Source organism: Barbus barbus, assembly GCF_936440315.1.
Source record: "Barbus barbus genome assembly, chromosome: 2".
Classification (NCBI taxonomy): Eukaryota; Metazoa; Chordata; class Actinopteri; order Cypriniformes; family Cyprinidae; genus Barbus; species Barbus barbus.
Window position 1 is genome coordinate 31,656,509 of NC_136730.1, and position 27,397 is coordinate 31,683,905.

Sequence of the window (27,397 nt, forward strand, 5' to 3'; positions counted from 1 at the left end):
CTACGAGTTATGTCGTGACGACATTAGGGGATTTACTTGGAAGCCCCGACTGCCTCTGATAAGAGAAAACGCCAATGAAATTTGGCTAGTGGATTTTGCATACCTGAGCCACTCCCCGTGCATACGGGTATAAAAGGGCGACAGGTGCATCCACTCATCAGATTTTTGCTTCGGAGCCGAGTGGATGAGAAGTTTGCGATCTCCACAAAGCCTTCTGCCTCAAAAAAAAAGAGTTTGTTCCTGGGTGGCGTCACGGTGCAGACAGCGGTGTCCCTGCAGCAGCGATTCCCCTGGGCACTTCACCTGAAAGAGCAAATTTCTAAAACACTGGGCGGTTCGCGTCTTTTTAAAGATGCCGTTCCGTCCGTGTTCTCTTGGTTGCGGTCGCTTCCTGTCCTCGGATGACGGTCACGAGCGTTGTCTTCAGTGTCTGGGCATCCAGCACGCTGAAGATGCGTTTGTGGATGAGTCATGCGCCTGTTGTGGGCGTATGAACATGGCAACGCTGCGTTCTCGCCTTTCCTTTCTGAAAGGATTGGCACCCTCTGCCGCCACCCGTCCCGGTCTCTCTGGCTCGAGCAGAGGACCGCCGGCTGGCGCTCTGGGAGATCTGAGGGTGACGGTAAGAGCTTCTCCGCCGGGCACGTCCCCACGGACCTCTTACTCCTCCCGCAGCGCTTGTTCCGTCCGGTTCCCGAGTGATTTCGCTGGTTCGCCTCACGGGGCCGCCAGCATTTCATTCGGTGCGCCGCCCGAGGATCAGATGTCGATCGCGGCATCGGGGGATGGGCTTTCGTCCTCTGAGGATGAACGATCGGCGGGGCTGCCCCCCTCGGGTGTTGTCGCCACTGCCGATCCGGACCCAGAGCTGACGGCCATGCTTGCCCGGGCAGCCGTGAGTATCGGGCTGGAGGTCAACAGACCGCCCAGTCCCGAGCCCTCGCGGCTGGATGATTGGTTCATCGGCGCAAAACGCGACCAGCGGCCGCACTTTGCCCCGGTGCCTTTCTTCCCGGAGGTGCATGAGGAGCTGACGAAGTCGTGGACGGCCCCTTTCACGGCCAGAAGCCGCTCGTCTCCCTCCTCCGTCCTCACTACCCTCGATGGCGGGGCGGCCAGGGGGTACGTGGATATTCCCCAGGTGGAGAGAGCGGTTGCGGTGCACCTGTGCCCGCAAAACGCCGCCACCTGGAGGAATCGTCCGCGTCTCCCGTCCAAAGCCTGTAAGCTGACGGCCGCACTCGCCGCCAAGGCTTACAGCGCTGCGGGCCAGGCCGCCTCTGCCCTGCATGCCATGGCCATCCTGCAAGTTCACCAGGCCAAGGCACTAAAACAAATGCACGAGGGTAGTCCCGACCCGGGGTTGATGCAGGAGCTGCGCACGGCGACTGACTTCGCTCTCCGGGCGACGAAAGTCACGGCGCGGTCCCTCGGGAAGGCGATGTCCACGTTAGTGGTCCAAGAGCGCCATCTCTGGCTCAATCTGGCCGAGATGAAGGACGTCGACAAAGTACGCTTTCTCGACGCCTCCATCTCCCAGACGGGGCTATTTGGCGACACTGTCGAGGGTTTTGCCCAGCAATTCTCGGCAGTACAGAAGCAGACGGAGGCAATTCAGCACATCCTCCCTAAACGGCGGGATGCTCCAGCTGCCACCGCTGGCCCAAGGGCCAGGCCCCAGTCTGCTGGTCGCCGTGGGCGCCCTCCTGCGTCCTCCAGAGCTGCTCCGCCCCGTGCTGAGTCGTCACCTAGGCCGGTGCGTCGAGCCTCTCGCAGGAGTGCGGCGCCCCCTGCGCCTCAGCCGGCCGCCAAGTCCTCCAGGAAGACGACAAAGCGGCCCTGACGCGCACAACCCGGAGATGGAGGAATTTGCTCTTTCCCAGGAGACGACGAGGCTAGCGTCGCTCCTTCCCCCGGAGGAGGGCCGGGTGGAGAATCCTGTGTTTTCTTTTCTTTCTGTTCCGCCACTGGCTCAAGGGCCAGTGGTACCCACATTGTCAAAGAAAGAGCAATTTCCCTCTCCTCCGGGTTCCCAGGTCTGCGGGCTGACAGTGTGCGACGCACTGCCTCCTCACTCTCACCCGAGACCCATATTGCCAGTGGCCAAGAGAGTGCGGTCTGGGGACGCGATGCCTCCCCGCGCACCTCTAGCCAGTCCCCCCGGGGACTCAGGGAGTTTTGTGGGGATGAGTCAGAACGCACCGCCTTCTGTTCCATCCAACCTTACTCCCCCTCGCTGCACCACTGCGGGCACGTCGATTGTGCCTTTGGTGCCACTTGCACGGTATCTGGGGGCGTGGCTTACGCTACCCAGCCCGTCTCGCTGGCTCATTCGCACAGTTCGACTCGGCTATGCGATTCAGTTCGCCAGGCGGCCTCCCAGGTTCAGTGGCATCCTCGAGACTTCGGTGGCAGTCCGAGATGCACCTGTCCTGCGCGAGGAGATTGCTGTCCTTCTGGCAAAGGGTGCAATCGAGCCGGTCCCTCCAGCCGAGATGAGGCAGGGGTTTTACAGCCCCTACTTCATCGTGCCCAAGAAAGGCGGTGGCCTCCGGCCAATCCTGGACCTGCGAGTCTTGAATCGGGCCCTACACAAGCTCCCGTTCAAGATGTTGACACAGAAGCGCATCGTCAAATGCGTGCAGTCCGCGGATTGGTTTGCAGCGATCGACCTGAAGGACGCTTACTTTCATGTCTCGATTCTCCCTCGACACAGGCCGTTCCTACGGTTTGCGTTCGAGGGGCGGGCATGGCAGTACAGGGTCCTCCCCTTCGGGCTCTCCCTGTCTCCCCGTGCCTTCACGAAGGTGGCGGAGGGCGCCCTTGCCCCGTTACGGGAAGTGGGCGTCAGGATCCTCAACTATCTCGACGATTGGCTCATTCTGGCCCGGTCGCGAGAACAGTTGTGTGGTCACAGGGACCTGGTGCTCCGGCACCTCAGCCAGTTGGGGCTTCGGGTCAACTGGGAAAAGAGCAAGCTCTCCCCTGTGCAGAGAATCTCTTTTCTCGGTGTGGAGTTAGACTCCGTGAGTATGACGGCACGTCTCACGGACGAGCGTGCCCAATCAGTGCTGAACTGCCTGAGTTCCTTCAGAGGCAGGACAGTGGTTCCGCTGAAACAGTTTCAGCAGCTCCTGGGGCATATGGCATCCGTAGCCGCAGTCACGCCGCTCGGGTTGCTTCATATGAGACCACTTCAGCACTGGTTACACTCACGGGTCCCGAGATGGGCATGGCGCCGCGGGACACGTCGTGTGACCATCACACAGTCGTGTCGCCGCTCTTTCAGCCCCTGGTCAGACCTTGCTTTCCTACGGGCCGGGGTGCCCTTAGGACAAGTGTCCCGGCATGTTGTTGTCACAACAGATGCCTCCAGCAGGGGCTGGGGCGCTACATGCAACGGGCAGGCAGCCTCGGGGCTCTGGACGGGGCCTCGACTGCTTTGGCACATCAACTGCCTAGAGCTGTTGGCAGTGCATCTGGCCTTAAAGCAGTTCCGGCCACTGCTTCTAGGCCAGCACGTGTTGGTCCGCACGGACAACACTGCGGCTGTTTCGTACATCAACCGGCAGGGGGGTCTACGATCACGCCGCATGTCACAGCTCGCCCGCCATCTCCTCCTCTGGAGTCAGTCACAGCTCAAATCGCTGCGCACCGTCCACATTCCGGGGGAGCTCAATCGTGCAGCCGACGCGCTCTCACGACAGCTCACGTTCCCCGGAGAATGGCGACTCCATCCCGAGACGATCCGGCTGATTTGGAGTCGATTCGGGGAAGCTCAGGTAGACCTGTTTGCTTCCCGCGAGTCCTCCCACTGCCAGCTGTATTTCTCCCTGACCGAGGCCCCCCTCGGCACGGACGCACTGGCACACAGCTGGCCTCGGGCTCTGCGCAAGTATGCGTTTCCCCCAGTGAGCCTGATCGCACAGACGCTGTGCAAGGTCAGGGAGGACGAGGAGCAGGTCTTGTTGGTTGCGCCATATTGGCCCACCCGGACCTGGTTTCCGGAACTCACCCTCCTCGCGACAGCCCCTCCCTGGCGCATCCCTCTGAGGAAGGACCTTCTTTCTCAGGGGCTCGGCACCATATGGCACCCGCGTCCAGATCTGTGGAACCTCCATGTGTGGCTCCTGGATGGGACGCGGCAGACTTGAGTGGCCTGCCACAGGCTGTGGTGGACACCATCACTCAGGCTAGGGCCCCTTCAACTAGGCAAGCCTATGCACTGAAGTGGAGTCTGTTCGCGGACTGGTGTTCTTCTCGTCGAGAGGACCCCCGAAGATGCACGATTGGAGTGGTGCTTTCTTTCCTGCAAGAGAGGTTGGAGCGCAGGCTGTCGCCCTCCACCTTGAAAGTGTACGTGGCTGCTATTGCGGCCCATCACGATGCAGTGGACGGCCGGTCCCTGGGGAAGCACGATCTCATCGTGAGGTTCCTGAGGGGTGCCAGAAGGTTAAATCCTCCTAGGCCACCCCTGATGCCCTCCTGGGATCTCTCTATTGTCCTGGCTGGACTTCAGAGGGGTCCCTTTGAGCCGCTGGACTCAGTCGAGCTGAAATTCCTGTCGGCCAAGACAGCGCTCCTGACCGCGCTCACTTCCATCAAGAGGGTCGGGGACCTCCAAGCATTTTCGGTAAGCGAAGAGTGCCTTGTGTTTGGGCCGGCCTACTCTCACGTTGTCCTGAGACCCCGGCCTGGATACGTGCCCAAGGTTCCCACCACGCCCTTCCGCGATCAGGTGGTGAACCTGCAAGCACTGCCCTCGGAGGAGGCAGACCCAGCCTTGGCGTTGCTGTGTCCCGTAAGAGCGCTGCGCATATACGTGGACCGCACCCGGAGCTTCAGAAGCTCCGAGCAGCTCTTTGTCTGCCACGGAGGTCAGCAGAAAGGGAAGGCTGTCTCCAAGCAGAGGTTGGCCCACTGGATAGTGGATGCCATCGCCTTGGCGTACCAATCCCAAGGCGAGCCGTGCCCCCTCGGGGTGAGGGCTCACTCCACACGGAGTGTTGCCTCCTCCTATGCGCTGGCGCACGGCGCCTCTTTGGCAGACATCTGTAGAGCTGCGGGCTGGGCGACACCGAACACCTTCGCGAGATTTTACAGTCTCCGCGTTGAGCCAGTCTCTTCCCGTGTGTTGGGTAACAGGTAAGTGGCGGGAAGAGTTGGCCGGTGTCACGCTTGCTGCGCCATTCCCCCTTACTCGGGGATACGAGCGCCTATTCTCTCCTCCAGTTAGTTCCCCGAACGGCGAACCCTGGCGGAGTTCCTCCAGCACCCCCGGCAGTCAGGCTGGGCGGAGCAGTCTGACGCCAGGCCCAGTACCGGTGTTAGCTTGCCCGGGTCTCCGGTCAGCCCCTGTACTCGGCTAGGTGCCCGTGCGGCCTGATTCCCTTCGGGTGATCCCACACGTGTATTCATCCACGGTACGGTTTCCCTCATGGTAAACCCGTGTCTTCCCTTTGACAGAGCTCTGTCAGGCCCTGCTGGCAGCCTTCCTCCCTTCTCCTAGGTAGGATCTGCCCCAGGGTCCAGGCGTATGTAGCACTGCCCCAGGCTTGGGCCAGTCCATACCAGTGTCTCCACACGTTACCTCCCTTCGGGCAGGGTGTGGCCTCCGTAGCGCCCTTCTCCGGAAGGCTCGCTTCCCCGTCGTTACTGCCGGGCTGTAACAACAAACAGGAAAGACTTGAAGCAATCTTTCATAGAAGGTCGAAATCCCTTCCGATTTCTGGGGAAAGGAACAGCGGCTTGGCTATCTCCAGCAGCAATGTACTCAGTGGTCCCTGCGGGCACCAAGGTTAGCGAATTTGCGCTGGGGCGACGGGAAGGTTGCGACCTTCGCATCGCATTTGTCTGTCACGCGCTAGCTTGTCAACATCTGCATGCCACAAGGTCGTGACGGGGTTCAGGTTGTGGCGCTTTCCATAGACCCCTAATGTCGTCACGACATAACTCGTAGTGACCGACAGATAGGGAACGTCTCGGTTACGTACGTAACCCTCGTTCCCTGATGGAGGGAACGGAGACGTTATGTCCCCATGCCACAATCTCGAACCATCGCTGGTTGCCAGGGACACGTTCTCGGCTCCTCAGCGGAAAACCTGATGAGTGGATGCACCTGTCGCCCTTTTATACCCGTATGCACGGGGAGTGGCTCAGGTATGCAAAATCCACTAGCCAAATTTCATTGGCGTTTTCTCTTATCAGAGGCAGTCGGGGCTTCCAAGTAAATCCCCTAATGTCGTCACGACATAACGTCTCCGTTCCCTCCATCAGGGAACGAGGGTTACGTACGTAACCGAGACGTTTCATTGGGCGCACGCGCCTGGCCCGAAGTTAACTTCCGGTCTGTGTTTGTCTATTGGTCTGGTTAGTGGCGCCGGCTACAAACGAAGTTAAAGTTAAAGTGATGAGTAATGAAGCTGGTCTCAGGTTGTTGTGCTGTGGGATGTGTTTCCCATACATTTATTTATTTGTGGCGACCCGCCACAATATCAAAACTGACCGATTTTCCAAAAGGCAAGCGATGCGTGGGTGTTTTTATATCACTGTATTTCTGAAGGAAGACTGCATGTCTTTAGAAAATGTTCGATGTCATTTTCATTGCATCTTGCATGTAATGTTAATGCCTGATAAAGCAGCGTTTGTAAACTCCGGGGGAAACCTCTAGTTCTCCTGCTTAAAGCGCCTCCTGCTGGCAGCGAATGAATTAGCATTTTTAATAAGTCCGTCTGATTTACGCAGCAAACATTTAGTTTTTTATCAAAAATAATCTACTCTAGGGGGATTTATAAGCTATAGCTGTTGTTATTGATTCTATTTGGATGTCTACTGGAAGTTAAGTTAGGGCCACAAAAGCGCGCGTGCGCAGTAACGTTTGTTTATGTTGTTGCCGTTGAAACGTCTATAGTTGTGGTGTGGACATCTCTATTGTCAGAATTAGAATTATTACATTAAAGATTTAAAGACGCTTATCGTCTTTGGTATGAACAGGTCTTCTGAAGCCTTATAGAAGATTTGTGTTCAAAATTTCTGTCGTTATTCACTGAAAACTTTGGCAAATGGTGTGTTCATGGGAAAAGTATGTACAGTATGGGAATTAGTCAAATCTTTTGAATTAATCTGTTGATCCAGTTCATATGATTTGGTCTGTTGGATTTGTTCGCAAAATCTTAATTGTTTCTTGTGACTCGATGATCTGTTTACTGTAGTTGGAAGATTAACAGTGAATTATCGAATGTAATATCAAAATCTCATTTTTGGGTGAACTGTTCCTTTAAAACAGATTTCAATGGAAAGTTAAACCAAAAATGAAAATTCTGTCATCATTTACTCACCCTCATTTCATTCCAAACCTGTGTGATTTAATCCTTCTGTTGAACATAAATGATCATATTTTGAGTGTTTTTTTTTTGTCCATACAATGGAAGTCAGTGGCAACCAACTGATTCTTCAACATATCTTTTGTGTTTCAAAGAAGAAAGAAAGTTTGAGAACGACATGAAAGGAGGTACTATAAACGATGCCAGAATTGTATTTTGGTTGACTTCTCTGTGCTAAATCATATCCATGTTGACACAGTTGACTGAGAAAGTGATCAGCATCCAGGGTGAGAGATGTATCAGCTAGAGCTCAACTCCAGGACCGCAGGGCTGTTTCTGTATGGAATATGGAAAGGGGCGTGTGCATTTTCATACACACTCTTATGTCCACTGACATCCACTCTCTCACAAAGACCCACATGTCACATCGAATTATGACACATGACAGTGTCATTTTTTTAGGCTTTTTTTCCCCCTGACATCAAATGCACCCAATGCCTCCATCTCTAAAATTCAAACACATCCATTCTCTGCGGTCTGTGTACCATCTCTCATTTGCCACAGGCTGTGTTTACTTAATTTTCCGCAAAAAAACTCGATCACACTCTCTCTGGCTTGTTCTTTTTTGCTCCTTCCTTTTTCAAATATGGAGTTTTGTCACCTCTGCCATCCAGTCATGTGTCAGTTTGCATCAGCCGTCTTGAGCTCTGTGCCAGAACACAGATTGAACCAGGACAGTCTGTTCAAACAGAGAAGCATTTGTTTTAAAAATTTTCATCTGTTTAAGGCAAGACAATACTAGCAAAAACTATTGCTTGTTCTGCAGAAAAAAAACATCCATACATTTAAGTGTATATTCTACATTTTATCTATTTGCATGTGTAGAATATCCTAAAAGTCATTTTCTGAGCCAGAAATCTGTAGCATTTACATGCATTAGACTTTCCAGGTTTCTACAGAGGGATTTGTTAATATATCATTTGCCTGATTTATGTAACATTTTATTCCTAAAAAAAAATTTTTTTCAGGCTTTTGAAAGTTTTTTCTGATTTATGGAGTAAAAAGAGAAATAAAAAGATAAAAAAAAGAGGATAAAAAGAGAGATCCAATATGTCAGCAACATGAAACAAGATTTTTCAACCTGGCTTTATCCAGTGTATCCACATGCAAATGAGTGCATATTTAATTAGACAATGCATAATTTGCATATTTAAACAACATTTTAGAAACTTGTAATACAAAAAATTGTGTTATTGTGCTGTGATTAATCATCTAGGTATGGTATGATGATATCTATTAGTTTAAAATGTTACCCTGTTAACCTGTAGTTTCTTGCATTCATTTGATTCATATACATCTGTCTTTCATATTCATACTTAACAAAAACATTTAGGGGAATGGGTGCGAGCGAGGTAGGGTTTGTTTAAGGAAGCTATTATTGTGTTTTGTTTGCATATAGTATCATATTGTATAATACATATTTCAACAATGCAAGCACAAACTGTAGGTCAAGTTATTTATCTCAAAACAGGCCTTAGGGAGCCTTAAGCATCTGTGTGTGTGTGTTTGAATGTGTGAAAGCGATAGAGACTGAAATGATATCTCTGGAAGCTGAAGAGAGACTGACCCAAATTTCTCTTGACGTGTTCACAGCTGCCACTTAAATACTCTCTTCTTTCCTTTAAAAAAGCTAAGTCTCCCTCCCTCTGTATCGCTCACTTTCACTGTCCTCTTACAGTCAACAAACATTTGCCTTTAACCCTTTAACTGTCACTACAAGAAATAATTTACTAAGGAGAAAAGTATTTTTAAAACTGTGATAAAAATAACAACCGTTCACACTTTTTTAATGTGTCCTTGTCAGAATGTAATTACAGGAATATGTACAGAGTAATATTATTTAACAATGTGTACTTAAAATATGTTTAGGATAGGGTTTGTTGCTTGTAATTGTGTATCATTTACTGTTATTACTTATTACTAACTTATTAGTTATGTTGCTAATGTTATTAGTAATGATAACTAATGATATTAGTATATACGGTAACAATTTACAATAAGGGTACATGAATAATCATATACTAATGCCTAAATTAATACTTCACATTAATTCATCATTAAAGGAGTTAACTAATTATGAACTATCCTTACCTACAACTGGAGTCATATGGATTCATGCATGAACAACGGCAGCCTTAACTACATGTTAGTACATGTTTGATAGTTAATGCATTAATTAATATTTATTGGTAAACTAAATCAAACAGCCTCTTTAAGAAGGAATAAGAAATACTCTGAAATTAATTTAATACTATCATAATTTGAGCATTTGACATCTTCAGCTTTGTCATAAACATTATTGGGTTTCAATGGATTAGTTGCTCCTCCTCATGAAGTGTAGGAAATACTAAGTACAGTAATGACTGATCTTGTCTGTTTTATGTTCTTCTCTTTCCCTTTGAACTCACCCTATTGTGACTTATACACAGATTAATAAAAAAATAAAACCCCAAACCCATAAAGAACATTTGTAGAACAATTCCTAAAGAAATGCTCCAACTGGAAAGAGTTCACTGTCCATCCAGACACAGCCATGATGATCCTGTTCCTCCGCTCTCTGATTGAAGATCCACACAGCATCTCTGAACCGGGCTGAATACTCACTGTGTTAGTACATGTGTGTTTGATAGAAAATATAACACAAATCACGAGCTGAGTTCAGTAAGTAGTTAACAGTGAATTCATTATGATTGGGCCCTCTCAAGTAAAGTCATGTCAAAATCAACTTTAACAAGCCATCGGTTGATGTTAGTTTATGGGTAGTATATAATGAGTTAGTGATGTTGGGCCCTCTCAAGTAAAGTCAGCTCATGATTTATGTTATATTTTCTATCAAACATTAAAACATATAACAAGGTGACACAGAAAACAAATGTTGACAGATTCTTAGTTTCTTCACTCTTATTTACTGACTTCAATTAGTTTAGATCTCCATAAAAAAGAAATGTGATCAGAGTGTCTTACATATAAACATATAAAACAAAGTAATGAATTGAATGAAAAATAAAGCAATTAACCGAACTCAATTCTCCTTTTTCATAAGGATAACATCAGATTGAATAGCTCTCATTTGATTGTTGCTTATTGTTTCGGCACAGAAGCATCACTGTATAAATTGCATTTGGTTTGGCTGAGTAGTTGTTTTAATCATATATTTTAATATTGTGTATATTTCCTTTTCCTCTTTCTGTCTTTCTTTTTCGTTCTTTCTTTCTCATTTAAAAAAAAAAATAATTTCTTTGTTTGGAAAAAAATCCATGCCTATAAAACATCTGGACCCTTTTAATGTATTTTCAAGTGAGGAAAGATGCAGACGCAGCCAGTGAGGCAGCCGCATGGTGATTATTGAATGAGTCTCTTTATAAACACTCTCCTAGCCTTAATGGAGGCTTTTTAGTAGCTTCCTTGCTGTGATCAATTTGGTCCCCGTCAACAGTCAGACTGAATTTGTCAGCGGACGCTAGGCGGTTGGCCTGGTGTGATTGGAGGCCTACATTTCAAGGAGGATTTTGGAAGATGAGGCCAGTTATTGCACAATTAGACAAGCAAATTAAAAGTGGCAGAAACTGTGAGCTTGCCCGGGGGGCTCTTCTATCCTTCACTCCTCCAACTTCCCTCCCCTCTGTTCTCACGTTTCTTCCAGAGAATTCCTTTCCTCCATTTGTCGTGCTTGGTTTTGCGCTGGCACATTTTCCCTCTGTGCAGCTGCCATCTCTTTATGTCAGTATTTCATTCTGTTCTCTGGCTCGTGTGGGTAAACTTTTCTTATAGCCCGTAAGTGTGATGTGTGTATGTGTGGGTGTGTGTTCTTGAGGGAGAACGGTTTCTTTTTGAAGGCAAGGTGAACTCTACTGAATTTCATATTTGGTCTGTGATGCAGAAATACCATGAATATATATCTCTCTCCCTACATAGTGAATTGCAACAGAGTCACCGTTAAACTTAACTGAGAAGAGAAGTTTTTTTTGAATGGAAACTGTGCGATTTGAGAATTCATTCCTAGTCCTCTCAGTACCCGTTGCGCTTATTTCTTTGCACTTTTCCCACATGAGCGCCTTCCATTTCCACAGCTCCAGCATTTGGCTGTATGTGTTCATGAGCAAAATGAAAGAGTATCTTATTTACAATGTTCTGTTGACATTTCAAGTTGACCTTTATGCTAAAAAAAAAAAAAAAAAAAAAAATGGACAGGGAAAGCAAAGCATTCCATTAACGGGTGATTCTGTGCGCTCCGTTGATTTTAAAGTCCATTACATTTGTTAGCCTTCCAGTGCATCAAATCTAAACCATTGTTCTAGCCAGACTATCAAAGGCTAATTGCGATTTCGAAGAGGATTCATAGGTAATGAACTTACATTTAGGGTGCTGTTTGTCTGGGTTTTGACCGTGAGCAAGTGTTGTGTCTCAAATAAATAAGGTAAAAGAGTGTGGTATAGTTGTTTCTCAATGCATTATTGACTATGCAGAGGTGTATTGGGTAACAGATGCTTCACTATTACTTCACTGTGTAGTTTCATCAAGTTCCAGCAAAGATTTTAAATGCATTTATTGTTTCAAATTGCAATTACAGTTTTTTTTTTTGGGTGAATGATTTACAAACTCAGGAGGAAATGCTGTATCTTTGGACTTATTCAACTAAAATAAGGGATTCCTATAGTGAGTTCAGAGTGGGGCTGACATGGCTGCTGCTTTACTTTGCTGATTGTGCTCACAACAGCTAAAAGAAATGGGAAGAAATAAGCTGTGTTAAGCCATTTTAAAGAACGCCTCCAGCAGCACAGACACAGAATAATTGGATGAAACTCTGTCCGTGGTGCTGAAATTAGAGTATTTGGGCATGAGAGTTACAATGCAGCTCTGTGAGACAGCAGAGACCAGAACAAAAAGAACCTTTTGGGCTTTTTATTATTGAATTGAATACACTTTATATTCAATAGACACTATAAGGCATGTTATTTTATATAAATCACCTACTGTATATGTTTTCAGCTTTAAAAGACATTCAGTATACTGGAAATATAGAAGAAATTGAACCCTGAATTTGAGCTGAGGTGAAAGGGGAATAATAAAGATTCACAAACAATTGACTCTAATGAACTTTTTTTTTTTTTTGTGAATCAAAATGTACAACAGAACCAGTTATGTCCCATTCATGAACAAATGGCTCTTATGAACTGGTTCTTTTCAGTAATTCAAAACATACTGTACAGCACAAACAGTGAATTCCAGTTCACAAACAAATTGCTCTTATGAACTGGTTCTTTTTAGCAAATCAAAAATATACAGAATTACCAATAAAATGCAAGTGTTTTTCATTTTTAATAGTCTTCTTCAGTGTAATAATGCCGGCTTTATGCAAAAATCTTAGTTTAAACTTTAGTTTTTGCTTTTAGTGAATATTATTTCTGTTAAATAAATATAATTTCAACTGAATAGTTTGTCCTGGTGTTAATTTCTAAAATTAACTATTTTATTTTGTACCATGATGGAAGTTTCCCAGTATAATTTGCTGAGATCTGGAATCAACTGAAGTTGAGAAATGTGAATTGATACCCTGCTCTAACAGCAAGTAGATAGAGAAATGAAATTAGTATGAATTTGTTATAGTAAGAAAATACAGCAACAGACAACATAATTTCAATAATTTTTCTCATCCCTTGTCACGGCATGACATCACATTCAGTGCTGACATTAGACTGACTAATTAGATCATAATCTAAAGCCACTATCATCATAAGATAATGCAGCTCTCCCTCCAGAGAGAGAGAGAAAAGAGAACTACTGCAGTCTCTCTCTCTCTCTCTCTAAAGACATCTTGACACAGACTCTCTCCTCATTGCTCGCTGCTGCTGAATTATCTGTGTTCCACAGGAAGACCCTAATATCTTCACATACAGATCAATTCATCCCCGCGTGAAAAAGAGAAAGCTATAGAGGAAACAGAATAGCCACCAGATCTTCCCCTGCTTGTTTATACTGCAGCTTCCAGAGTGAATTGAATTCCTGAACACAGGCGGTCATCCGTTATTGAGATTACCTGATTCTGAGATTCAGAGTTTCCTGCCTGTGATTCACAGCATCTTCCTGCCTGTCTGCTCCCCGCTGCTCAGCTTCCTCAACATTTCCATGGGCTCATCTTCTCATTCCAGAAGGTTTCACGGGGCTCAGATTTACACAGCTCATTTGAACTCTAGTACAGATGCTGCCAGGCCACTTCATCCTCCCAGATGATGCTGAGATACTCTCTCTCAAAGTCTATACAAACAGATGTGAAGACATATTCTGTCATTCTTGGCAGGAAAGTCATGTGATTTCATGCAAGTCATTTTGAAGAAGGGGGGAGTGGTCTACAAGGAGGTCCCAGTTCGAGTCCAGACTAAACTGAAAGTCCTTTTTGTGTGGAGATGCTTAAAATGAGAGTGTGAGTACAGTATATATGTGACTGGCCACACACTCTAAGAAAGTTCTGTAAAAAATAGGTCACAATGTGCTGTATTAATATAAAGGAATTTTCACATTGTGTTACATTGTGTTGTGTTTTAGAGTCCATACAGCGCAGACATTCTGGGATAGAAGTATAAATGAGGTAGGAGGTTTAACAGGCCAGTGTTTTGCTCCATTCAGAATTTAATTAAGAAAGCCTTTAAAGGAATATTCCCCCCAAAAAAATTTACATTTGCTGAAAACTTACTCAGGTCACCCAAGATGTAAATGAGTTTGTTTCTTCATTCTAATTTCACATTTGGAGAAATTTAACATTACATCACTTGCTTACCAATGGACCCTCTTCAGGGAATGGGTGCCATCAGTTAAAACAGCTGATAAAAAAAAAAAAAAAAACATCATAATAAACCAAAAGCAATACACAAAACTCCAGTCCATTAATTAACATCTCGTGAAGTGAGAATCGGTGTTCATAAGAAACAAATCCAAGATGACTTTTCCTTTGGAGGAAGCAATGTAGAGTACTCGTTTCTTGGCCAGAAGTAACAGCATTAAGTTAAAAAAAATTTTTTTTATTACAAACACACAGCTTTTCACTTTACAAAATATTAATTGAGAGACTTGAGTCAGGTGGATTACTTGTGGATTATTGTGATGTTTTTATCAGTTGTTTGGACTCTCACTCTGACGACATCCATTCGCTGCAGAGGATCCATTAATTGAGCAAGTGATGTCAAGCTAAATTTCTCCAAATTTGCTCAGATGAACAAACAAATTCATCTACATCTTGCGTGGCTTGAGGGTGAGTATATTTTCAGCAAATTTTCATTTTTGGGTGAACAATTCCTTATTCCTAAATACCAGCTCAGTTCCTGAATTTGAAGTGAATTTGTACTGAGCTATCAACAGGACGCAGTTCAAATTTGAATACATGGAAGAATAAAGATAATTAACTGAAATGCATTGAAATTCATATAGATGTCATTTTTAAACAGAAAAGCAAAGAGCCTCGTCATTGAAAGCTTTGGTGAGGGGGGAGTTTACAAAGCTTTGAAGTTTGAAGGTTTATGGGTCAACGATAATTTACTGATTCACTCACCAATTTCTCAAAGAAAATGGCATTTCATAATTACCATTTGAAAACTGCATTGAAAGTCTTGTTTGATGAATGGATATCAAATTCGAAGTTTGCTAAATTATGTGTTGTTGTTGTTACATGTTTTATGTATTCAGTGTTATTTGATATGTCCTTGCTCTATTAAGACCTTCTGTTTAATACGCCGAAATTCTGAAAACAATAAATAAAGTCACGTTTATTAGTAACTTGCATTTATAAGTGTTTTGTCTCACTGGAAGAGATGGACTGAGCAATGATGGAGAGAGGTGAAAGTGATACAATATAAGAGCGACAGGAGGAGAGGAAAAGAGAAACTCAATAAGATGAAACAAAATCAATGGCTGGATGCTGAGGCTGCATTTTGAGGCTCAGGAGACGATCACATGCGCTCATGGATTTGCACTCTTTAAAAAAGATAGCTTTGAGAGTGAACCAGTAAAAAAGTGATATGTATTCATATTCAGAACGGAAACAAAAAGGAAGACCAACTGAAAACTAAAATCAATAATTCATTTCAGCAAAAGCGTGTGCGAGAAAGTGAGTGAGAGGAAGATGGAACGGCAAACAAATGTCATGCTTTAAAGGAATGACAATGTTGACAGGCTATTAAATGAGTAAATATTTCATGTGTTTTTAACCTTTAGGGATGTGTGTGTGTGTGTGTGTGTGAACTGTTTTTTGCTCTTTTATATGAGGAGCAGTTCCATGTACCACAATTTTACAATTTTACCTGGTTTGTTTGGTATCTGAGTACTGAATACTGCAGATCTTACATATGTTGAGTACCTATAGAAACCATAAACATTTCATAAACAACTCAGGGTGAACAGGTGCATTGGAAGTGGATAAAGAAAGGCTGAGGAAGATAGTGAGTGAGTGCAGTGTAGGGAGGAATGGCTCTAAAAAGCATCTAAAGAGCTTGTCTAATGGGCTGCTGCTCTCTCAGTCCTTTAGTTAAAGAGCTCACCTAAAAATAAAAATAGAAATTATGCCATCATTCACTCACCTTCATGTCGCTCCAAACTGTATTTCCTTCATGGAACATAAAATAAGATACATTGAGAAATGTTTCATACAATGACACTTTTTTTTCAAAGGTAACGGAAATTCTCATCTTCTTTAATATTCCAGAAAAAGTCAGGGTATGGTTAAATTATAATAGAATTTTTGTCCGAACTAAACCTTTAAGAAAAGAGGATTTTCCTCTACGAACATAAAAATGTAGACATACCATGAATATGTGGAGTGTAAACTTAGTAAAACTTACATAAACCATTCTTCTCCTAAAACAGATCCATCTAAAATGGAAAATCAAAGGAAGGCAGTCTGAAAACACTTCAAACATATATGGTGTCACAAACCTATGGTGTCACAAACCTTTGGTGCACAAACATTCATCACTGAAAATAATGATAGTTTTATGCTTAGAGAAAGAAACTAACCTTAGTGAAGGAGACAACAAGACAAACCAGTTCAACTGGTCACAGATTTTACTTAGGTGATAGTTCACCCAAAAATAAAAAAATTGTCATTAATTGCTCATGTTGTTCCAAACCCGTATGACCTTCGTATATCTTCAGAACACAAATGAAGATATTTTTGATGAAATCTGAGAGCTTTCTGATCCTCCATAGACAGCAACAGAACTACTACATTCAAGGCATGCTTTAGAAATGTAGTAAGGACATTGTTAAAATAGTCCATGTGACATCAGTGGTTAAACCATAATTTTACGAAGCTACAAGAATACATTTTGTGTGCAAAGTAAACAAAATTAATGAGTTTATTCAACAATTTCTTCTCTTCCCTGTCAGTCTTTGACACACGTTCACCAGAGTACCACAACGCATGTTGTGTGGTGCTGTTGATGCAGGAGTCGGCGTTCTGACAACCCAGATACGCTGAGCTTTGTTTGCAAGCAGAGGAATATACACGCATGCGTCTTGGTACTCTCCTGAATGCATGTAATTTTTTTCTTTATTCTCATAGCTTCATAAAATTAAGGTTGAACAACTGATGTCACATGGACTATGTTATCATGGTTGCTGTCTATGCAAGTGCAGAAAGCTCTCAGATTTCATCAAAAATATCTTAATTTGTGTTTCGGGTTTGTAATGACATGAGGGTAAGGAATTAATGTCAGCATTTTAATTTTTGGGTGAACTATCCCTTTAAGGAACAAAAAACAGTGTGAGTGCATGAGACTTACTAATTGATTCAGTAAAAGAACTTGCTCATAAGACTCATTTGATTGTAAATCAGACTGGTTGCACTGTATATTTTTGATTCACTATAAAGAACATAAGAGTCTGAGTGTGAATCTGACTGCACTTGTTACACACGTAAGTTTGTTTTTGTGTGAAGCTCACAAGGACAACTCAATAGACAGATATGTTTTATAACCATTAGTTTGCATTACACTGTCTTTTCATATCCTCACATTCAGTTCAAACTGCAAGTCTGAATTTGGTCATTTATAAATTTGGCAGCAAATTTGGTCTAAGGTGACTTTCACTGAATTAAATCTACAAATTTGATCAGTTCATGCATTCCTTGGGAATCAAACTGATGACCTTAGTGTTGCTAGTGCCATGCTTGACCTTTTAAGCAGGAACACAAACATTTCTATACATATAATTTCTTCTGTAGGTGAAGCTGGATCATGAATGATTCACGCAAACCTAGATGCATTTAGGAAGATCGGGGGGCGCATTCCCTTCAAAAACACAATTAATCCACTGCGTCTTCAGCGGCTCAGATGTCAAGAGTAAATGACGAATGCTATGTTCATTATTACATCCAACAACAATACACCTCAATCGCTTAGGAGACATTCTTGAAAATGTCTTGAATTGCCATGACGAAGAGACACTGTTTTTTCCACCTGGGTTCCAAAATTGATAAAAAGCGAGCGTTTCATTTCTGGAACATGCTCTAAGTGCCTCGCCAATCACAATGCACTGGGCCAGCTAACCAATCAGAGCACAGTTTGTATTTTGGAAGGAGGGGTTTAATCAAAACAGGAACTGAACAGGTCATTTGAGACAGACTGGGAAGAGAGGTGCGGCAATAATGTAAAATATGTGAAAAATAATGTTTTTGGAACAATCGAGCATGAAAATCTATTCTAGTAGCCTACACCCCAAAAATGAAATCAAGACTTTGTAAAAGAAGAAACGAGAGACATTTGGTGGAAAAGGCCAGTATGAAGGATATCTGTGAGATTGTGGTAAATGGGATATGTATTTGGGAGGGTGGAATAAAAACATGAAGTTGATGCGAAGTGTCAGATGCCGAGTTTAGAATATCACACACACACACACACACACACACAAACACACACGTTTGTTTTTGTGAAAAGTGGGGACATCCCATAGGCGTAATGGTTTTTATACTGTACAAACTGTATGTGCTATTGCTCTACACCAACCCTACACCTAAATTTAGCCCTTACAGGAGACTGTGCATTTCAACTTTCCCCCAAAAAACCTCATTCTGTATGATTTATAAGGGTTTTGAAAAGTGGGGACATGGGTCAATGTCCTGAAAAGTCACCTTCACCTTGTAATTCCTGTGTCATACCTGTGTCATTATACAAATTTATGTCCTCATTTGTCACAAAAACGCACGCACACACACACACACATATATATATATACACATACATACATATACATGCGGTAATGATCTCAGAGCTGCAAATAAACACTTTTTCCCTTCTGTTTTAGAAGCCGGTCATGTAGGAAGGGCATTAAGGCCTGGTAAGAACGGTATCAATATTTGAAGCAGGGGTTGGGCTTCACTCAATATTCCTGAGCCTCCTGCTGAAAGAGAGAGAAAGAAACAAAAGAAGGGCTAATTGAAAAGGACAAGCCTACACCGATCATTGAAGGGTCTGTCTTTGTTATAGGCCCTGCCGTTTATAATGTTTTGGCATCGCTTGTCTACTACTCTTCACAACTACATGGAGTTTCGCTGAAGTTCTGTACTTGTAAAACACAGAAAGAGCAGCAGGTCAAATGGCGATTGAACACACACACACGTGTGTGTATTCCTCACTTGCTTCAACACGTATATATCTTTAGAGGGCAGCTGAAATATACATCAAACAGCTTGGTCTTCTCTCCCATTTAGCTCTCGCTGGTTTCTTTAGAAAACCAGGCGACTGGAAAATAACACAATAAGCGCTTCGGTGGAAGAAAGCAGGAGGAAGCAGGTTCAAATCCCACTTGGGCCACCTCCTCTGACCTCTGTCATTGTGCCCTTGATTAGGGCACTCATCCACCTGCTGCCCCGTGGTTGCACTCTTCTCCATCCCACTCACTCGGCGGGTCACATAAGAGTTAGCGGTACATAAAGAAAATAATCCTATAGCACATGCTCAACGTAGCAAAGAGCGATGGGTCAGGAGAAGAAGAGTGCAGAGGGAGAAATAGATGGTCAAAGTGAGCAAGAGAGAGAGAGAAAGTGATATAATATTGATGAGAAGTGCATTGAGAAGAGATATTGGAATGCAGGAGATGTCAGACGGGGCAGAGATGACTGACGCTACGAAGGAGAAGAAAAGCACCAGAAAGAGAAGGAGAGAGAATAAAGACGGGGAGGGTTTTACTGTGGTGCAGGGTGCTGTGTAGTCTTTTACAAAGCTTTTTGAAGTTGAGCAGTGGGATTATGGGAATGCTTCCTCAGCACCAGCAAGACGGATCGCTCATTCTGTACAGAGGAGAGCCCAAATCCTGCACACACACGCACACATTTCTCGAGCGCTAACCAGACCCCTTGAATCTGCAGAGAAGATGGTCCAAATCCCATATGCACACATATTTTTACTTTCTTTATCTCTTTCTTTCACTTTCAGGACTCTGTCAGACTGAAAACATCCACATAAATGGACACAGGCAGGGTGATATTCCTTCACCTGCTTCTTTTGATTCAATCGGTTCTTATTGGCACGGGTCTCGGCATCCTCTGATGCCAAGTACATTAAGAAGAACGCAATGGATCTTTCCTATCATCTCTCTCTCTCTGTCCGTCCGTCTATCTCTCTCCCCCTCTGGCCAGATTGCATTGTCATGCTGGCTGTACCTTCGAGAAGCTCTTCTCTCTTTTTCTCTCCTTCAGCCCTTAGCACACTCGCGCAAAACACACGATCTTGCCAGACCGGTTGGGTAAGATGTGTGGAGGCAATTTGCCCGAATAGTGTGGCATCAATCAGTGGGACAGAGAAAGAGAGACACAAAAAAAGGGAGAGAGACTAAAGCGGTGAGTATTCATACTGAGGCAGGACGTTCTGCCCACAGGCTCAACACAAAACAATGCATGATGGGAGGAAGTGGCCATCCGTGTCAAGGCATAACAGCGCTGGGGGAGAGAGCACCATAACTCACACACACCCTGCAGATGTATTTCTGCAAGTGTGCATGTGTGTGATAGAACAGGGATGGGCTGATGGACGGGTGGAGTAGATGGTGAGGAAGAGGAAAGCCTGAAGGAAATAGTAACCAGATGATGAGGATCACAAAGTTTGAAGCTTTCCAGAGCAGCACTGAAACAAACCTTTCCCACCACAAAAAATAGGATGTAGTTTTATGTGGCAGTCTTTAGCAATTGCTTGTAAAATATTAAAACAACATAATGTGTTTAGAAAGACTGCCATCCTCTCCCCCACTGGTTATACTAATAGTGTGAACAAGGAAAGTTTAAAAAATGTTTAAAAATGAAACTTATGTCATTATTTACTTATCATCTCATGCTGAGCTCCAAAATGACAAAAGAACCATTAAAGTAAAAATGGCAGTATTAAGTCTTTTGTAGCCATATGATAACTGTTGGCTAACGAACTGCCTGAAATATATGCAACATTAAAGTCATAACATCTGCCCCAACTCTCCAAGAGAGAGTTTTTTAAAGACGTAGAGTCCGATTCCTGAACGGCTATTTTCAATGAACTGGTTCATCCGATGTACAATGTGGGTCTAAATAAGAGCTATCGAATGGATTCAGAAGACTATATGAATGTTGTACGTTAAACTAATTGAAGGCATTTTGATATTTTTATGCTGCCTTTGAGGTATGTTTTGGTTAAATTTGGACCTTGCCAGTCCTAGTTCTCATTCACATCAAGTATATGAAAACATTTTTGTCAAAGAAATGTGCACTTCGTGTTTTACAGAAGAGAAGCCATATGGGCTTGAAGCATCGTGAGTAAATGATGACCGTTTTTGCGTGATCTGTTTGAAATCAATAGGTAAGTGTTATAAGTCATGTCCTGGCTTTTATTTCGGTTATAAAACAAAGCATTTATTTGAGAAAAGCACATGCTATAACAGCACAGATCTTACATTAGACGTGTTTATCTCAGATTAGGTAGTACTTCAAATGTCCACCAGAGGGCGATGACAACACACACTTTCACCTCCGCAAAGACTTTTAATAGCAAAGAAATTAAACAGTTTATTGAAAATCCTGTGATATAAGTCCTGTAGAGAAAGTGAAATGTCGTATGGCCAATACTTACATTGTAAATGAATTAATTAGTAACTTTTTCAACGGAGGATGTTTGTATTCTGCATAAGTGTGCCGCATAAAAGACGTGATGCACGGTGGACGGTGGACATGACAGGAAACTGAATAGAGAGCTCAAGCCACGGATAAACACCGCTCACACACGCGCAGACGCACACACACTGAGACACTACATGTCTGCAAGCGGTGGAAGAGTGACATGTTGAGAGGTTCAATAGTGAGACAATGAGATTATGACTGTACAGAGAGAGGGTGCAGGAAAGAGGACATGATACACAATAACCGCGTGGATGCCTGTTCCCTTGGAGACGCAGAAGGCACTCAAGACAACCCCTAATAATAATAATTACTTATGTAAGTAACAATGCCGTGCTATAAAATTACATGCAAGTACAGGACTGTACGAATCCAACAATAAAATGCAATTCTCTGTATGGGCATTGTTGGGGAAATCATTCTGAGTTTGATTTTACTTTTTATTTTGAAATGTCCATCTGTCTATCAATAGTATGTAATGGATAATTCCAGCTCAATTAGATATGAAACAAGTTCAAAATAAAATTGTATAGCCTATATATACCCGTGACCACACATCAGCTAATTAGCAAATACACAATAGGCTATTACTTAAATTGCTTTTTGTGATTATTGCTATTAATAAATTGAACTATTTATTGAATATTGGCATCTTTTAGCATATTATCATGAGTACCTTGAGGCCATACATTACAGGGATTTTATAGGGAGATTTAGGCACTCGGCAAGATTTCATACCTGTAAAATAACTGTAATATCAAGTGGCTTATTGCTTTATTTGAAAGCAGATTGTGAAAAGTAAACCAACTGGTCATAAAAATATGCACAGCAACATAGTATAGCTATAGTTAAATCACTGTACCACTGACTTAAGGCAAGCCGGGTCCATGGATTCATGTTGTTTACTTCCTACTATTTGTGTGTCGCTGCAAAAATCAAGAATTGGCCTAGTCAAGGCCTTTCTAGTCGTCAGCTGTCTACTTTCGGTGCTCATGTGCCTATCTTCCTGTTAGTAGCTGACAGGTGTGAAACCTGGAGTGGTCTTCTGCAGCTGTTGCCCATCCACTTCAAGACTCAACACATGCTTGGTAATGGGTGATTTGAGCCACCTCTCTCAAAAACTTGATGTTTTACCCACAGAACTGCTGCTCTGTAGTTGTTGTTTTTTTTCACAGCATGTTAAAAAGCCTGGATTTCCTTCTTGTCTCAATATCTAGAGACTATATCTGCATATTCTGTGTATTGTGATGTAATGCACATGATGGATGTATTTAGAACATCTAAATCATAAACATGGACCTACAAAGATTCATAAACATTTATACATAACTAGTGTTGTTCAAATATATACTACAATTCATTATTATTACAGTGTACAGTATATGTTCTACTTCAATAGCATATGTATTTCAATTCATTTGTGTAATGGAAAAGATGAATTTCACATAAATGCTGTTCTTTTGAATTTTCTATGCATTAAAGAATCCTGGAAAAAAAATGTATCATGCTTTCCACAAAAAATATCAAGCAGCACAACCATTTTTACCATTTATAATAACGATGAGCATTAAATCAGTATATTTCAATGATTTTTGAAGAATATGAAACTGAAGACTGACAAACGGTTGCTGAACTCTAACATATACATTAAAAATGTATTTAGAATTACTAATGAGGTCATGTTGGATTTTCTGTTTGTTAACTTGCATTACTGAGCATATCTACTAAACTTTGGCAGGTTATGTTACATATGTTGGTAAGTGTGCTTATAAATGTGGGACAGTGATTAAAATAACTGAATAGCAATTTTTAAGAGGATGAGGCCTGGGATAAATATGTGTTTGAATCTGGTGCTTCTGATGTGAAAGAAATCTCTCAATCTCAGTAGATAGACCATATGACTTGGGACGGTTGAGATTTAATATAAGAATGGAGTAGGGATCACTGATGCCTGCACTGTTGACTTGAAGCTGGTGCTGCTTTAGCATTTTGGGAGTTACAATGGCTCAGTCAGATTTACAGAACAGATTTACTGAAACTTTTCCATTGTGCAAACTCTCTCAAACTTTAAAAGAACTAACTGTGTATTTTTCAAGATTTCACAGTGGACTTCAAACCTGAGCAGCTGGTCCTTCACTTTGCTGTCTGTTCTTTCACACCCAGATTAACATAATGTTTGTTCATCAGTGAAGACGTACGAGACAGAATGGCTGTAGACAGTGCAGGGTCAAGCCATACGGCGAGGTTATGGGATCAGCAATGGCATCATTCCAGCTTGTTTTGAAAATAATAAGCTATTCATTTCTCCATTTAACTCCTGTCCACTTGACTATTCTCCTGAAGTTGTTTTTGCATTGGTTTCATTTGGCTTCAACAAAACAGTTGCATTGCTCGAGGCTATATGGATGTGTAATTAACTAATATTTGTTAAGCAGAGGCATTTATGAGACACAATTTTGTATTCAGTAAAATGGTGTGTTTTAGAATGATTATGTGTAATAACAAAGAATAAAATAATGAAGGTTTTAGCCCCTGAGGTGTATTTCCTCTTAAAACAGGCTCTCAGTTGAACTTAAATAATAGCAAAGTAATTAGGCTAAATCGGTTTCTTATAGCTTGAATAGTACCAGATTTTGAAGGTCGTCAATACAGCTAAATGGTTTAAGTGCATCTGAGAAACCATTTTCACTATAGAGAAAAACAACTTCTGTGTTATGATGTGATCTAAAGTGACACGCGTGACTTTCTTTGTTGTTTGTGTCAGCAGACAGATGTTGAAGTGAGACGAGGACAAAGCTCCTACAGTTAGCAAACATTTTCTGATGTCACTCACCATGCTGGAGGTGTGACAGACCTTTCAGCACACACGCACAAGAGAAAGTGAAGTCGTTTTGGCGTTATCATCCAGCGCTGCCCTCTCCGAGCTAAACCAAGTGAAGTAGAGGACACACACTCACCTGCACTGTCTCACTTTACTGCACACATTTTTGCATCAAATTCACGAGGAGGCATTAAGTAGTTTGGTGTGCCTGAAGGGCATAGAAAGGCAGACACACGCACATATGCGCTCAAGTCCACAGGGGTAAACCACATTTGATGAATGAATTGGCAACACACTCTTGTTTGTTCCCCCCTGGCGTTGCTCGTCAGAATGTCATGACTCAGTACAGGCAAAAGCAGGAAAGTGTTCGCCGTGACTTTGTAATGCTGCCGCCATCTCGCAGGTCGTTGCCGAACCATAGGAGGGCTTCCCCTCGGGGAAGGCCACACGTACTTGATTTCTTCCTTTGGCACAGGTGAAACCCAATGGACCTGTAATATATTATTGTTCTCACAGCTGGAGAAAATAGAGAAGAGATGTTAAAACAGAAAGAGTGTTTGTGAGAATAAGAGATAGGGAGGTTGTCAGGCTGGGAGATGATATTCATACCATTATTGAATAAAGAGAAGGGTAAATAAAGAGATGGAAGGTGAGGAAGATAGACAAGTGAAAAGGGCTATCGGTGCTCAGCAGACTGTGCGAAAAATGAAGTTTTGAATTTGTTTCATTCTGCACAAATGCTGAACAGGGTGTCGACTTTCACCTCAGAAGGGGGGAATTTGCTAAGAATAAATTGTGTGCATGTATAGAGTTTTATGTGCTATTGTTACTTGATTTTCCAAAGGTATTTCGCAAATCAGGTAATGGTGCAAGTGTGCCCCAAAAATCAGCTCTGAACTAAATTTAAATTTGCAGGTCAGTCCTTGTGTGTCAGTATGCTGTCTTTAATGGCAAGTTGTACATTATTACAATGCTGTGATACAGACATTGGAATTGTTTCTGTCAGAGGCATGAATAAGTATTTGATGATTAGGTAACACTTTATTTTGGGGTGTCCTTGTTACACACGTTACATGTACTTGCTATTATAATAACAATAAATTATGCATAATTACATGCAAGTAACCCTAAACCAAACCCTAACCTTAACCATATTGTAAATACATGTAGTTAATTAATATTAATCAGTACTTAAATGTATAATTACACTGCAACAAGGACACCTTAACTTTAAAATGTAACCGATTATTATTATTATAATTTTTTTTATGTACGCAATCATCTCTTTTTTTTATCCACCACTTTTTTTATGCCATTTATAGCTTCAATGTGCAAGGCTTCCAGTGTCACCTGCTTTCAGTTATTTTAGCTGTACAAAAACCAGTCCGTTATGCTGCTTGATATTCTTACTTATTACTGTAAGACACATTGGTTTGGAGCACATAGAGTTTTACTATTTACTGCATTTTGTTATTCTCCTAGTTGTTTACCTATAGCGGCAAATGAATTGAAAGTCTCGCTCATTCAGAGAAAATAGCTTACTTCCGCATTGCGAAATAAGGTGGATAGATGCACCACAATAATTGCTGCAGGCAAATCGTTTTCATGCGTATCACGACAAACACTATTTGCACTGAAATACTGTTCAGTGTATTCACCCCAGAGTATCTGGAATGATATAGACTCATTATAAATGCCATTGTGGTGTGTTTAAACAATGCAAATAAATAAATAGCAGCAGCTCAGGGATGTTGTGCCATGTGTTCTGCTTCCTTATCTTGAGAGCAGCTTGAATTAATGGTGATTTGACAGAAGTGTTTCACTAGCGCCTTGCAAATCAACCTGCTTTGCCATGATTTCTTCCAGATTAAACTGATTGAAGATTAGTCACAAGAATTCTCTCTCTCATCAAGTCCAATCTTGACAAAAGTCAAAAGTGAGTTACAATGAATTTTCTCACTCTTAAAAATAAAGGTTTTCAGAGCGATGTCATAAAAGTACCTTTTGAATTCCTTTCAGTGAATAGTTCTTACAAGAATCTTTTTTTTTCTTCTTAGAGTAAAACACATTTTAATAATATTTTTCCTCTGTAAAGAACCTTTTCTGCAATGGGAAGGTTTCATGGATGTTAAAGGTTCTTCATGGAACCATTGAAAATACCAATAATGAACTTTATTTTTTAAAAGTGTTGTACTATGATCTTTTCTGACTGGCAATTTTGACTCAGCTATACTCAGATTCAAAGACACTAATGCAAATTAATATCAGCTTGATATTTTGACATCAAACCAATCAATAAAACTAAGACATTTTCTCTATTGCACTGTTGGTGTACTTACTGTGTTTTGCCTTTGCAGGTTGCCCGGTGTGGACTACACCTTCTCTCAGGATTTCATCTTGACCGGTCACGTTGACCCTGGATTACATGTCCAGAGACAGCCTCTAATTCCTCATTTCTGAGATCAGAGCACCACATGACAGGAAGGTCTGAGTCATCCAGCAATTTCATTTTTAGCTCTTAAACTTCTTTTATTATCAGAAAGTTGTAACGCTCATTTAAGTGATAAGAGATTAAAAACATTGTATTATAAATTGGTATTAAGAGACCTAACAATCCATTAGCCTTTGAACTGATACAAAGATAGCTTTTAATGAAGAGGACTGTGATTTATAGCAAATCATAACTGCACCCCATGGCTGCAAAAAACATCTTTCTCCACTGACTGCCATCAGAGAGATTGTTGGTAACATAGGGGCCAATTCTCACTATTTACTAGTTGCTTATTAGCATGCCTATTATTAACATATTGGCTGTTTATTAGTACTTATAAAGCACATATTCTGCATGACCATATTCTACATCCCTAATCCTAACCAATACCTAAACTTAACAACTACCTTACAAACTATTAATAAGCAGCAAATTAGGAGTTTATTAAGGGAAAATAATGGTTTGTTAATAGCGAGATTTGGACCTTAAAATAAAGTGTGACCACATTGTGTATTCTGGCAAAATTAAAATGGTTTTAGACAACATAAATTGCCCAAATTTCATAAATGTCACATGTGTAT